Below are 15,884 nucleotides of genomic sequence, written 5' to 3' on the forward strand. Positions count from 1 at the left end.
CAAAAGAGAACAAGAGATTAGGCTGCAGGGACAGGGTTCTGGAGGGTACCTTTCCCCCTCCCTAGGACCAGAGCAAGGGACAATGGCATAGAGTCATATGTCTAGGACATACTTTTAAAGAACAAAGCATGGTACCAAAGGGTACAGGTTTTCCTTGTGTGCAACAAGGGAAAGGGAAGCTGGGTTATCTACACTGGAGGTGGCTGCAATTTTGCAGGAACATGGACTATCCCCAACATCTCTGCTCGGCACCTCTCCCCCAGGAGATGGATATGTCAGTGTGTGGAGAGAAGCAGGGGCAATGCTGTCTGGCCCTCCTGTCTGGTACCTGTCTCTAGTGGTGTGAGCAAACAGGAACAAAAAAAAACCCCTCTGCTTTTGGGCAGCCTTGTCCTTATTCAACCATGAAAGCTTGGTCTCGTTCATCTGTTCCGGCGCTCTCCCTGTTCTCCCAAAAAGGGATAGGACTAAGCAGGAGCCCGGTGCCATGACCAGGCGGCTGCGGGGCTGATGGCCAGGCTGCCGTGGGGTGATGGTGAGGCTGGCCCGGGGGAATATCGTAAGCAGCTTGGAGGGTGATGGCTGAGCCTTTGTGGGGCTGCCAGCTGCTGCCATGGGACGGTGTCAGGGATGCTGCGGAGCGGGCGGTGGATGCTGCCCGGGCTGTCGTAGGGCTGGCAGTGAGCCGGTGCTGTGCTGACAGCCGGGCAGTTGCCGGCTCGGCTGCTCTGGGGCGAAGCCTGCGCCGCTGTGGGGGTGACAGCGAGGGGAGCACGGAGGAGCCGAGCGAGCGCTCTTGAGGCCGGAGTAGCCGGGGGCCGGGCGGGCACACGGAGCCGCCACCTGCCCGCGGCCCCGGCCCCGGCCCCGCCCCGGCCCCAGGCGGCGGGGGTGTCGCTACCGGGGGCGCAGGCGGAGGAGGAGGAGGAGGAGGCGGGAGGAGGAAAGCGGCAGCAGCAGCTCTCGGGAGGAGCCTGTCCACCGTGAGACAGCATATTCAGCCGGCGGCGGCGGTCCTGCTGCAGCGGCGGGCGGCACGGCTCGGTTCGGCTCGGCTCAGCTCGGCTCAGCTCGGCTCGGCAGGGCGCAGCTCCTGGCAGCAGCCCTTCAGTCCGCGGAGCATCCCTCTGCTCCCCCGGCGGCGAGGCTCGGTGACCGCTGCAAGGCTCCGGGAGCCGCTCCGCATCTCCCGGGCGCCGGCGGAGGTGAGGCACCCGCGGGGCGGCGGGGCCGGGACGCGCCGGGGCCGCACCGGAGCGGCGAGAGCGGCTGCCCGTGGGCCCGGCGCTGGCGGCGGAGGAGCGGGGCCAGAGCTGCCCCGCGGGATGCGCAGCGGCCACGGAGCCTGGTGCGGCCGCCGGAGGCGCTCCCCGAGCAGGCGGCCCGGCCGGGCGAGCGGGCATCCCCGGCCGGGCGAGCGGGCATCCCCGGCTGGGCGAGCGGGCATCCCCGGCCGGGCGAGCGGGCATCCCCGGCTGGGCGAGCGGGCATCCCCCTTGCCCGGGGTGGGCTCTGGCGGCTCGCGGCTCCTCTGCGGGAGCGCTGCGGTGAGCGAGGCTCGCCGGCCTCGGCACCTGCTCCGGTCCCTGGGGCGCCCCTCGGCCCCGGCCAAAGGCTCCCGGCTGGTGCCTGAGCGCCGAACTGCGTAAAGCAAAAGGGAGTGGTAAAAGTTTTTCATCTGTAATTCTTTGCACAGCGTGGGCGGTAGTGGGTTTACTCAAGTCCAGGACGACAGCGGACAGTAAATAGATCTTTCCTCCTTCTTAAGGTGATTCCCTAAAAGGGTCAGAGAAGGAGGGAGGCAGCCAGAGGCCTTTTTGCACTGATAGTCCAGTGAAATAGATTTTCAAAAGGATGTTATTGCAGTTATATCATCCCGGGAATCCCCTACGGTCAGCAGAGAACATAAGGCCCCAGATTTCCTAGACAAAGCCCCCGTTCTATGGGCTGGAACAAAGTTTGTTTTTCTGTCAGTGTTGCCAGATTTGAGCTATAAATGCATACAACATAAGGATTCTAGGCAGATCAAGCAATCTAGCCTGCTAATACAGAGATGGAAGGACCTGACATGAAATTGGTGTGTGACTTTGTCACTTGCACCTGGAAATTCATCCTGACATGCAGGGTTTTGCGTATGCTTCGCTTCTGCATGAGGACTTTAAATTATTTGAAAATTGCACTAAGTGTCAGGAAGCACAGGACTGCAAAACCTGTTTCAAAATGGAAATCCCGGATCCCAGGACTGCCTGTCTCCTGATAGATGGTGTTACCAGAGCAATCAGGGAATTTAATGTCTATTACTACCAATGTGCTTTGTTGAAGTGCCTCATTTGCTCTTGCTAAGTACCTTGGGGCTGCATCCAGGTCTTCTCCCCATGGGAGTGCTCACTGTGACACCCATCCTCTGCTTTATTTTCTTTTCCCAAAATCATGCATCTATAGTCCATAAAAATACAAAATGTGTTGTCCCTTCTGTACCTTCTCTGTGAACAGACAGTTTTGAAGATTGGGACTTACCATCATCTTCCTTGATAAGTGAGACTTCTGAGGGCCAAAAGATGGTTTAGAGTTGGATTGACTAGATTTCTCTCAGGTCTAAGCACCTCTGTCTCAAATTAGTCTACCATAAAAATGCACTATCCAGAGTTTAGGAGAGGAATCTTTTAAGGAGCAGCAATAAACCACACCTTACATATGCAGTAATTACTGGAAGTTTGGAAATCTGGCTACTCATAGTCAGAGAAATATTCTTTTGTACCCTGCAGATCTTAAATTAAGAAGCTGACCTTCCAGCTCTTTCTATAGAAGGAAGGGCAGTGAGCTGCCCTCCTTTGTGATGCCTTTCAGTGGCTAGTTTTTTCATTATTGAAATGTGTTTGTTTTCCAGTGTATTTTTCCAACTTCAGGTTTCTGGTTCCTGTTATGCCTCCTGTAGATAAAAGACTTGCTTTAGCAGCTGTTTTCAGTGTAGGTACTCTGAGCGATGCAACAAACACTTACCTGCCTTATTTTCAAATAAATTAACAGATTCAGTCCCTTGGTCTTCTTTCCTTTTGTAGGACAGGTTTCAAAAAGCATTCCTTGCTGCCCTCTATTTTCCAGCCTGCAAGAAGAGAGAGGGGGAATACTAGATAGAACTGGTTGCTCTATCTAATGGACTGTGTTAGAGGCACCACCATTGCAGGACATTGGACAATGATGTGAAATGGGCTGGAAGGGAAAAAGATAAGGGATTAAAATAGAAAAAGCGTAAGGGTATGTGTTGTATAGAAAGGCAGTGTTGTTTTTGAAAGCTTCATTTACTCATGCCAGTGAATCAGTTAATCATTTGGTATCTTTCAGCTCCTCAAACTTTACTTTTCGCAGAGATTTTAAACATATTTATTCTAGGACTACTCAGGCTTATTAACCAGGGCTATGCCTCCAGTGCCCTGTTGTGCTCCTTTGGCTTGGTTTGAGCAGCAGCAGAAGTAGTTTTAGGAATCTTTCAGTGTTACCAGCCCCTAATGCCCAAATGAGTTGCTGCTTGGAGGTGGTGGTGGGATGTAAACAGAATGATTCTCCTTGTCCTTTCCATGGGCTTTAGTTTTCAGAGAAGTTGGAGGGAAGTAACACTGAAATCCTCACTGAGGTGCACTCACTGAGGGAAATTCCTATCTGCAGAGATAGTCTCAGGCTTTCTGCAGCCATAATCAGACATAATGACCTCTCAGTGCAATACTCATCTGATACTTACAGATTTCTGTTTTAAAAACCTTAAATGAAACAAACCATAATGACTCTAGCTGTTTCCAGCCAAAATACTGATGGAATATGATGGCAAAATGCCCTTAGTAGAGATGCAACTTGTATTAGTAAAACTGTGCTTTTGCCGGTGTGGCTTTATTTCTGTTCATCAAAGCAACACAAGTCCTGCAGGTGAGTACACATTTATGTATCCATATGGGGGCTTGCTTTTCAGATGAATGGTCTTCCCCTCAGCTGTTTGTAAGCAGGCAGGAATGCTAATGCAGGAATGATGGTGCTTAACAGAGACCTGACTCAGTCTAAATCTCAGATCAATGCAATATGTCTGTTTGCTACTTGGTAATAATCCATCTAAAAGCGTGCTAGCTCTTCTTAGTTAGAGATGACATTGGGAACTGTTGTTCACTTGGCCATCTGCAAGCCTCAAAGTAAGACAGTATGCATGAGCTTGCTCCCCCAGCACTGTTCATTTTAGGTGGCATCATCTTGCCAACTTTTCTGGGAAAATGGCTACTTCCAGGCAGATGGCAGGAGCTGCAGGAAGCTGTGAAGCACACTAATGTGTGAGCCACTACATCTTACAGATATAAGATACCTCTGATAATCCGTGAGAGGTGATGTACCAACTCTTACTGAGCTTAAAACTATACCCCTTCTTTTTTACTGTGCTTCTTCAGCACTTTTTGTTGTACCTTTTGAAGCAAAAGCATTCTGTTGAATATCTGTGAGTGCAGTGCAGCATGGAGAAGGTATGGGACAGGGGTGACAGTTTCTTGAAGCCTTTTGTGGGCAGCACATTGTAACTCCATGCTCAAGTTTAAGGACAGAGATCTCAGCCCTATCACTGGTGACAGTAATGGGAGTTTCTCTCTGACATCTCTGGTGGTGAACCAAGCCTATGAAGTGATGGCAGAAGTCAGCTGCCTTCATTGTTTGAAAGCCATGATACCTTTCCAAACACTAATGAAGGAAATTAGAGTTTTGCATTGACTTACCAGAGTTTGTATGAGTCCCTGTCTAACTGCTGCATTCACCTTTGTGCAGATATGTGTATTACCTGATGAATAATAGCTGCTTAGATGTCTCCTGTGATTCTTGGCTCTTAATCTTAGAGTAAAAGTGCATGTTTTATATTTAACACTGCTCCCATGCATGTGAATCAGCTGATCTGGAGAGACAAGTTACATCAACCTGAGGAACAGACCTCCTGGGAGCCCTTCTGGAGCAGTGCAGTTCTACCCTGTGTGTTCCCCACGTGCTGGTTGACTGTCCCTGCTTGGTCCTAGAATAATTAATAATTTGATTAAAGGAGAAGGCTCATTTATTGCCACTCATCAGAAAACAGTTACAGAAGGAATCTTTCAAGGACCTAATTTTTTGTTTACAGTGATATTTTTTCTTCACATTTCCTTTCCCTCTTGCTGTCATTCTTGGAGGCTGACACTTCTCTCTTTTCCTCAGTACTTGTCTTAACATCACATTCCCTCCTTGCTGGCTTCCCCTCCCCTTTGTTTTCTCTCCCTAGCAGAAAACTTGTATTAGTTCCTTGTTCTTTTCTCCCTCCATCTGTGATGTGGTACAAATAATTCCAAATCCTGCTCTTCAGTTATTAATTTTTCACTTCAGCCCAGCAGAAAGATGCAGTATGTTTTGTGTTCAAACAATAGGGAGTTATAGTAAGGCAATGACACAAAAATGCCTAGTATGATTAAATATAAATAAGTATAATAGAGGATGTATTTCTTACCTATTTATATCACTTTATATCAAGCCTTCCTTGATTCTAATATTTTCAAACTGAATTTGACAGAAAAAGCTATATATTAGTACTGAAACTATGCCATGTTAGTATTGATAGTTAATTACTGTAGGTCTTAGACCACATGCTGGGAAAATATGGATTTCTCTTGCCTTAAACTATTCACCCCTTCCGTTTTGTATCCATTAAAACAGATCTTAGCTTTTAAAGGGCATAGACAGCTGTATTAAATCCTTACTATTCAAGGCATGCCCTTGTTTCGTGGTTTGCACATTAGGCCATCACTGTTAGGATCAGAGTGGTTACCAGGTCACTTGGTAATTGGGGCAAAGACGTTTCAAATGATTGCTATTATATATTTCCAGAAATTAAAATATGTAATAAAGCAGGGTTACAGGGGAAAAAAACAAAAAAACCCAACCAACCAAACAAAAAAACCTCCCAACAAACCAACCCAGGCTGATTCTAATGTTTTCATATTTTTGAACCTGTCTGTTCTGGTTTAAAGACTGTTTCACTGACACTGAGCTTTTAAAAGAATTTCTTCTCAGATTCTCACAGCACAAAGTTGGGTGACTATCTAAACTCATGTGACTAATTTCATAATACATGTTTATCTGCTCTTGAAGTAATATAAAAGATTGCCATTTTTGTTAATCTCACTATTCAAGGTCATATGACGTTGTTTCTTTCATCAGTTTGTTTCTAGTTACATTTTGAGCAATTGCTGAACTAGAGGATGGTTTGTGTCATAATTCTGATTTATATCAGATCTTAGCTTGCCCCTAAATGAATTAATTCTTTGTCCTTTTTAGCTCAAACTGCTCACAGAGCTTTGTCACACGCTTATAGCACTTTGTTACAGACTATAAACTTCTGCCAGTCTTCATTGCCTAGGAAAACAAATTACTTCTGCAGAAAACAGAGAAAAGATAGTTCAGGTTATATATGCTTATGACTGTAAATTGTGTGGTGCATTAAACAATGAATGGCTTAAAAATCTATAACCTTTTGGAATGAAACAAGAAATTTGACCTAAATCATACCCCCTAGTGTGCAGTTAGCTATTCATGTACATAATCTGCTGCACTTGGCACAGCCTGTGAATGTTGTATCCTTGCCTTTCACTATCTCCACAGTAGTAATAATAATACAAGAAAAATTGTGCTGATGGGATAGGAGGGTATTGTACTGGAGTCAAAATAAAAAAACCAGTGATACCATTCTCTCTTTGTTCTGAAAGAGCCCGTGGGAAAACTGTCCCTTTATTTCCCACAATATTTTCTTTTTCACAGAAAGATGAAGAGCAAGAAAATGCAGGAAAGCGTAGTTTCTCAGCCTCTAAAGGCCTCTGAAAATATTTTAAAAACACCTTGAGCAAATTCAGTAGTTTGTCTGATAATTATAAATTAAAGAGCCTTAGGATTTTCCGCCATATGTTTAAAGCATAGAACTCAAAAGATGACAGTAAATTATATTCTTTGTTGGAGGCTAAGATGGAAAAAATCCCATGTTTCAACCTTACTACTGGTGCTGCCCACACCTTTTACAGCAGCCTTTCTATACATAACACTTACTGGGTTTTATTGTTTACTTATCAGTGACTCTGGGGGCAGGGAAGTAAAAAACTCTAGACTTCCACACTGACAAACATATGAGTCTTTTTGAACAAAATTAAAATAAAATGCAGCAGTGATATTAGTTAATAATAGTGTTAATTTTGGAGTCTTTAAATGGAGATCATGCATCCTCAATGTTCATTCAGTAAAGTTTAATTAAGTTTAATTTTTTCCCCAGAAAGTTTCTGATCTCACTAAACCAAGTGATGAATTAGCAGTAAGTATGATTTAAGTTGGTTGCCTCCCATTTTTTGTGTTATTTTTCTTGAGGTACTGTGTATGTATGTATATTTTATATTTTTTTATATATATATTATATGTATGTAACTGCTGTGCTTTCTCATATCATACAATATCCACTTTTGCTAAAGGATTAACTTTAACTATGACCCAATTACTCCTGAGGTCTCTCTGGTCCTCTCTTCTGTTACTGCATGATCTGTAGAGTTTTTAAACTGTGTGTTCTGCTCTTAATCCTCAAGAACACCTGTTGGAACTAGTTTAACGGTTTGATGTGGCTGAAAACCAGACCATTGGACCAATGGACCGTTTCTGATTGCCTTGTGAGCCTTCAGTAGTCCAGTATTTTTTTGACAACCACTAGTAAATGTTGATATATTTTCCAAAACTATCTGTATCATGTTCCCCATTTGAAGAGAACTGGTTGTCTCTAGCTAATGTCTCGGTCTCAACCTCTGGAGCCATGCACTAAGGCTTGCGTCTGGAGGCATCCTGCAGTGTGCTCCAGGGGTACGATTGCCCCACCTTTTAGGATGGGGATTTGTTTGCTTTTACTCTCAGTCAGCCCATTTTCAAAGCTTCTCAGTGGAAGCCAGGCCATTTGAGAGAGATGTGTGTGCGTCGGAGAGAAGAGCTCATGTGCAGCCAGCCTTGTCTTTGAGGAGGCTGTGCTTAAAGTGCAGAGCATGTCCACATCTTAACCTGGTATGCATGCTTGAATTCCCCAAAATGGAAGTTCTTATGGTGTCTGGGATGCTCAGGTGCATCTAAACTGACAAAATAGTGTGGAAACAGAAACTGAAATTGCTGTCATTAAAAATCATCTTGGCTCTCACCTAGCTCCTGAAGCACAGGCAGTCTCTAAAAACTCATTTTTTGCCGTTTTTGCCCTTCTCTGATGTGTTCTTAGCTGTGAACCCCCAGACTCAACAACCCAATTGTCTACTCTGTTTTTCTGAGGCTACTCCATCTAGTTCACATTCCTCAAGCCCATCTGCCAGACTGTGTGTTCTATACTGAGCTGCAGCTGACAGCATCTGCTCCTGCTTTCAGTGGACCTCAGTTTTTATGGAACACACCTAAAGTGAAGGAGTCTCAGGTAATTTTTGCTTTTGCTTAAATAGATATTTGCCTTCATCCGTGCTCTGACCAGCAACCTCTGTGTCTTCTACAGTAAGTACCTTTCCAGTCTTCCCTGATGAAACTACTTCACAGAAGTCTAAAGTACTAAAGTTTCTTTGGGTGCAAGAGAGCATGTGGGAAAAATAGAAAGGACTCATCAGCACCTTGCTTGAAATGCTCAGGAAGAGAGAGGAGTATTTGGCTCCAGATACTAAATACAGCATTGTATTGTAAACTAAACAGTCACCATGTATAATATAAACTAACCCTGAAACAAAGACTAGAACCCAGGGGCCTCTGTTAGGGATTAATATTCGCTCTCTTGCATCTGCTTCTTCTGGTCCAATGAATCTTTGCAGAAAAGAAATTAATAGAAAATAGCTTCAATGATTAAGAATGCAATCTCCATTCCTCCAGTCCTTTTCATTCATTAGCCAACAGTCACCCTAGGAATGTGGGTTTCAGTCTTCTCAAGACAAAAAAAAAGTCCAAACCTCCCCAACAAACCATAAACAAACAAACCCCAAAACATGTTTCTCCTATTTTCGTGGAACTCTTTAACCACAGAAAAGATAAATGGAAGACATAGATTTCTTGATTCACTGTCCTCTCTCATATTCAAATTCTTTGCATATCCCCTTTAAATTATGCTGTTAGACATCTGCTTTCATCATCTTACCTTGTTATCTGGACATACCTTTTTTCTCTTCTGTCAGTCAACAGAGATATTTGGCTAAGGCAGGCTCTGAGCATTCATCTTGGTTTATTAGGACTGCCAAATAAGCCTTGAGAAGTACAAAGAGAATGGCAGTGTTGTTTATTCTGCTTTTTGAGAACTTTCTGTATATTTCTTACAACCTGTTTTCTAAATCTTTAGCTGTCTTGACTTCAGAGCTGAAATCAATGTGTAATATTTTTAACCTAGTTACATCCTCAGAGACATCAGCAGCAAAGCAAAGCATATTTTGTTGTAAGAGAGAAACAGTATCTGGGTAAGTCTTCCAGAAAAATCTGTGTGATGGCAACATAGCTTGTTCTTTGATGCCTCTCTGGCAGTTGTCATAACTGGGTTAAGAAGCAGACACTAGAGCATGCATTTTTCATGTTTGGGTAAATGGCTTTAAGTATCATTTTGCTGGCCATGTACCATTAGGGTTATCTCAGGAGGAGGGTGGAAAAGTCAGAGGGGTCAGTTTTACCCCCCATGTGGAATGGAAGTACACGTTTTAATGGCTGAAGTATTTTCAGGATGGATAAAATGAGTCTTTGTTCTACTTCAGGAGGGACTAGCAGACATCCTGAAACAAAATTCAGTGTTAGGGTTTAATAAATCATTAAATTTACCCCTGGAAGGCACTTTGGTACTGTTATGATGAGCAAGATATTTTATATAGGTTTTGAAGAAGAGGTCATATCAATGATAACAGCAGATATCATTGACATCTGGTCATTGTATAAAAAATACATACAGAAGAAATTGAAATCAAAGACATGAAACACAGGGCTCTTCCTTCTCTAGGTTTAGATTGTTACCTTTCTCACATTATCCATCTCTAAAATCTTACCAATTTACAACTTGTATTTGACTGTCTTTTAATGTCAGAAAACACCTTTAAATTATCCTACTAGGTCACTGAATCATAGGATGGCTGGGGTTGAAAGGGACCTTTGAGATCATCTAATTCAAAGCCCCTGTCAGTGGATAGAGACACCTTTCGCTCAGAGTTCCATCCAACCTGACATTTAAACCCTTCTGGGGATGGTGCATCCACAGCGTCTCTGGGCAACCTGTTCTGGTGCCTCACCACCCTCACAGTAAAAACTTTTTTCCTAATAGCCAGTCTAAACCTACTCTTTTTCAGTTTGAATCTCTTCCCCTTGTCCAGTCATTTCAAGCTGTTATAAAAAGTCTCAAAAGTCTCCCTTTCTTTCTTATAGGCTCCTTTCAGATACTGGAAAACTGCAATTAGGTTAACCCAAGGACTGCTCTTTTCCAGGCTCAGCAAATCCAAATCTCTCAGCCTTTGCTCACAGGAGATGTGCTCCATCTCTCTAATCAACTTGGTGGCCTCTTCTGGACTCACTCCAACAGGTCCATGTCCTTCCTGAGCTGGGGCCCCAAAGCTGGGTGCTGTGTTCCAGGTGGGGTCTCTGTCACCAGAGCAGAGCAGAGGGGCAAAACCTCCCTGCCCTGCTGCCCACACTGCTTTTGGTGCAGCCCAGGACACGTTTGGCTCTCTGGGCTACGAGTGCGCATGGCTGGGTCATGTCCAAGCTCTCATCCATCAACACCCCCAAGTCCTTCTCAGAAGGCCTGCCTGCTCTTGATCTGTTCATCCTGCAATTCCTCTCTAGAGCAAGCTGAGAAATTCACAGAAGATAACACGGGACAACAAAAAAGTGTGGGGAATGTAGAGTCACAAAATTTGGGTTTTTTTAATGTCCATTCCCATCCATATATAGAACCACCCATATAATATGAGTGTTATTGCAGCCAAACAGTAAAAGATAACAGACAGAAGCTGATAGAGAAGGCAGTGACCAAGAATGCTGATTGAGGAATCTTCTGTTCTACAAGATCTAAATGTTGTCAAGCATCCAAGCGGTTGCTTTGTTATAAACATTTGCTCTTTGTAACAGATTCACAAGCACAATTCCTCAGTCAGATCCCCAAGAAGTACAAACCAGTATTGGCTGCTGCATCATTGAGGACCATCTCCCAGCACCAAATCTGAGATCATTGTGCAGTTGTAACTGTGCTTATTGAGAGAAAAGCCAAGACATTTCAAAAGACCTATTTAAAATTCAGTTTTCTTTGAGGTGATATGATGCTGTTGGTTTGTGGAATTCAATACAAAGGGAGCATATTTGGTGCAAGAGATGCAGCAATTTTGCTGGAGTGGCATGTTAGTGTGGGCTCTTGAGTTCATTCTGTTCCTTGCTGGGAGGTTGTGTGTTTCTTGCTCATCTCCAGTGTTGTTGCCAGCAGCTTCTTCCCTTCAACCTTGATGGCTCTTCCATGGCCCTAAGTTTGTTGGAATTGAAAAGGTGACGGTCAATTTAAGAAGGTGTTGCTTCTTTGTCTCTACTCCTATTGCTGGAAGAATGGGCGGTAGTAGAGTTCTGCTCACATGCTGCTTTGTGGGGACCCTACAATTCTGCTGAAACTGAGTTTCATTTTGTAGACAGGCCATTATGAAAAGAATGAAAAGATTAAATGGTAATAGATTGTAAGGGATGTGTAACTGAGCAGTTGTGGGTACATATCTTATACCCTGTCAGCACCAAAATAAATAGCCTAGAGATGTGCTGACCTGTTGCATAGCAACCAAATCTCTGGATGCTTATGATTTGTAAACCTGTACAGAACAAAGTACAAAACCTTTGCCCATCTGCAAGAAATGTTCAGAAGCTGAAGGATAAAAATGGTACATTCCCTGAAATGTAACACTCAACAACCATTTTTATTTATAGATAAATACAGAGATGCAGTGTAAAAAGCCTGACTGTTTTGCCTCAAGGTTATGTAGAAAGAATACTTTGTCTCTCCAATTTTACTTAGTGTTTTCCTGAATTCATCACACGCAGGAGATTCCTATAAATGTTGCAAATGCTGAGTTTTTGCAACTGCAAATATTTGCTCATTGTTGTGATTTCGTAAACATTGATATGCTCATTTAGCAAAATTATTTATGTTATTCCACTGAAGTCAAGTACAAATTCTGACACATGATGAAAAGAGGCACTCATGTTTATTTAAAAATTGCTGTTGAGACGCTTCTAGCCCCTCTTGCCCATTTGAAGTGTGTTTCAAACATTATTTTCAAATGAATGCAATGTATTAGAGTGCATTTATACTAGGGTAGCAACTCCCTCTGGTTTCTTGCAGACCAAAGCTGTTTATCTGCTTTGTGCAGTTTGCATGCACACTTTACACTTGTGGAAGTCATAGGTAGATCTCATGGGATTTTTTTTTCTGTTGTAAAAATATGTAATATTCCTAACTGTAGGAAAGATGCTAATTTATACCAAGTAGACATAAATACGGTGCATGATAGAAATGAATAATTTTTTTCCAGTGGAGCACTTCATATGTCAGAGTTTCAATAGTAATAGTACTCCCATCTGTAAACCATTCTTGAAAACCAAAACCACTGAGTAATGTATTTTATTGTTCAACATCTTTTGCATTTCACACTAATACATTTTGCAGTTTTGAACTCCTGTAACTGGCTATTTATGAAGGCATATTAATAATACATGTACAGCATCTCTAAATGCTAGATGCTACCTATTTATTTTGGAGAAGTGTATTAATGAATCAATTATTTATAATTAGTTATATAGGATGACTAATGCCATATGTAACAGTATTTAATGAACCCCTTTGGTAATTGCAATGGAGATAATAATGAAAAGGACAACGCAGGAAGTCACAAACCAGGAAAGACCTCAAGGCTCATGAAGGGTAAAATTTTTACTGCTTTTGGAAAATTTCTACTCTAGTGCAGCCTGCTGAATGAACAGCATGCAAAAATCCTGCAAACACCAAAAAAGCAGTAAAATTTCTAGGCTTTTTTAATGTGCTACCAGATTTGGAAACTTAGGATCCTTTTTAGATGAGCTTGGTGAAAGCATGCAGGCAAAATGCTATTTTAGCAAATACAAAGAACAGGCTTGAAGAGAAGGGAGATCTTATGCATTGTTTACCTTTTCTACTTTAAAAAGTGCACTGTTGTAATTGTATTTTTATTTTATTTGATATACATTGGTCATTTTGGGCTTATTTTTTCCTATATTTAGTCCAACCTACGTACACATCTTGCAACTCTTTGTACTTGTTCTTCTGGTTTTATTACTCCAACAAGTATCAACTTATTGTTAGTGAAATTGAAGTAAAACCTCTTAGATACCTGTGATTGTTTCTGCTGTTAAGTGTTCACATAAATGCTTTGAGAAAATATCTACTCAAATATTGTGATGCTGATCATTGATAAAGACCTTGTAGCTTACAAAGCTGTAGTAAAACTGGCTTGCACCTGTAAAAGCTCTTGCATGGCTTTTAGACCAGTTGAAGATAAAATGCTGCTGTTTGCATATTTATATTTTTACTGCTACCACAAATGAAATGTTTGCGGGATGTTACTACCTGTGGGATGAGCTTAGTGGAGTAGTTTGGCATATGTTGTGTGCAGCAGAGAAGTTTGTGCAAACATCATTATTATTTTAGGATTAATGTAAATTGTCTTTCAAATACCTTGTTTCACACAGTGACAAGCTAAAAGGAACTGCTGGGAGCATTTTAAGGACAGGATTCTTCTCATCCTGTTTGAGACATTTACGATGGAGATTTCTAGAACTTAATGTAGATTACTCAGGGCCCTTTATCATCATTAAAGAGGAATTGTTGGCTTTGGGGCATGCATAATCTTAGCTGTTTTTTAGGAAAAGTGGAATCACGTCCTAGAATACTCAGACTCTTGATTTTAGGATGGTAGGGATAGCTGTGCAGGTACACTGTGGGCAGCCAGGATGCTGTGAGCTAAACCAGTAGATGGTGAAGTCTCAGAAAGCAGACCCTGGAAGACAGTGCTGCATGTGCACAGCCCTGGGTAGCTGCCATCGGGCTGGGTCTGGTGTGTAAGTGTAATTAACTGTGTTTCCAAGCCTAAGAGGGAACTCTGAGGCACATTTAATGCACATGGGAAGAACTCACATCTTCAAATGGAGCACTCAATTTCATTAAAAGGCATGCCGTGAGGAGCCAGCTCCTCCAGTATCTCAAAGGAAGGAGAATTTTCTCCAAGTATTGGGAGCTCAGGCAGGTGCTCTCTGTGCAAGGACCTGATAACAAGAACCTGTGCTAGCATGTGTGGTAAGCTCTTCTGGAGTGGAAGGATTCTCTCTCCTGTTTTAAAACCATGACAATAAACTGGGCCAAACAAATTAAAATTGATCTAAGATTATGCATTTCCCTTAAAGAGGGGAGCCCCAGGCTATGATAATTATTTCTACACTTACTCAATGTTCAGTGTGTTTGTTCCTATGTGTTCCTTCTCCCACACAGAGGATTAATTGCTTCAGTACAAAATGTGCTCCTTAGTGATTCCTCTGACCGGTGCTTTGTCCCAAACTGGAGATTAGATTGTGCATAAGCCTTGGGCTGTCATTCTGCACCACAGAGAATGTTAAAAGTAAATCTCTCTTACTGTTTGCCTTCATCTCTCTTGGTGTGGCATGCCTTTTAGCACTCAGAATGGTATTTATTAGAAATTTGCTCCCAGTAATGAAGAGTGTTAACTCCATGGCTGATGCCAAGCAGAGTGACAAGTACATTTGCCTCCTTGCTTGCTACCAGCTTGCTGGCATCTGAGAAAGGTGGTTACATACCCTTGGTGTTCAATTTGTGCTAAAATTGTAAACAGCCAGTCTGCAGGTTGGTAAGCTGTCTGGAGGGCTCAGGCTCATGACTATAATATATTCAGGATGAAAGTATATAACTAAGCTCTGGCAACATTCTTTGAAGGAAATTTAATATATCTTCTTTGTTGTATGTAAGACCTATCCTGTTAAAATAAAGTTATAATAGGATTTGGTCCCCCTGACTGGAGCATTGTAAAAAAGGGGCCAGGCACTAAACCATTGATGCTCAAATCAGGGGAAAAGCTAGTTAGCTTCCCTGATGTTAAGGGAATTAATTTTTAGAAAGCCATTCATTGATATCTGACAAACAGCTTGAAAGGGATGCCAAACCCTCAGGGTTCCTGTCAGTAGCCTTAAAATGCATTTGCATATTTTTTGCATAGAAACAGGAGCTCTCTCTCTGTTGCCAAACTGCAGAACTAAAAGGATGCAAAACCTCTATCTAGTCCAAAGGGCTCTGAGGGGTGACTTCATACTCAGAATTCAAATGTGTGCAACAGATTAGGAAAATTACTTCAAATGGGATTTCAACCATATCTAAGAAAGACATAGAAATCCTGAACACATTGGTAGGCAAAAGACTACCTGCATTGCCGTTAAAATGCTTGGTTTTTTCTCTGGGCATTTCTCATGTAAAAATAGCTTACTGATGTCAGCTGATCACACAGATTACTGTTGTTTAAGGTGCTGCTGCTTAGTTTTCTTGATATCAAGTGCATTTTTTTTCTGACAGTTTTGATTTTCTCCGATTGTTAGCAATACTATTATGGATAGGATAAGAGCACTGGAGGAATAAAGAAATGGTGGTCCTCCACATGCACCAGTGGTCCTGATGGTTGGCAGCTGTCCTTCCTAGCTATACCATTTGCTGGCAGCTGTTGTGGGTTGAACCAGAGTCCCCTAACCTTTAAAGGATGCCTTGCCAGCATGGGCAGCTCTGCTGGAGTGCAGAATCTGTGACGGTTGGAGCTGGA

At 42.8% G+C, this 15,884-nt stretch overlaps 1 protein-coding gene across 7 annotated transcripts in view; it reads left to right on the top strand.

Moving 5' to 3' along the window:
* The first annotated feature begins 963 nt into the window (after positions 1-963).
* The window catches only part of DYNC1I1 (dynein cytoplasmic 1 intermediate chain 1), a 186,583-nt gene continuing 171,662 nt past the window's right edge, over positions 964-15,884 (top strand). For 3 of the 7 annotated variants that reach the window (XM_033052451.1, XM_033052442.2, XM_033052462.2), the window contains exon 1: positions 965-1,205. The gene's annotated coding sequence lies outside the window, so the exon portion shown is untranslated. Of the gene's footprint in view, positions 1,206-15,884 lie in introns of all 7 variants that reach the window. The other 4 variants (XM_033052408.2, XM_033052435.2, XM_033052428.2 and 1 more) reach the window with 3 other exon arrangements.

Source organism: Catharus ustulatus, chromosome 1 (genome assembly GCF_009819885.2).
Source record: "Catharus ustulatus isolate bCatUst1 chromosome 1, bCatUst1.pri.v2, whole genome shotgun sequence".
In the NCBI taxonomy this organism is placed as follows: Eukaryota; Metazoa; Chordata; class Aves; order Passeriformes; family Turdidae; genus Catharus; species Catharus ustulatus.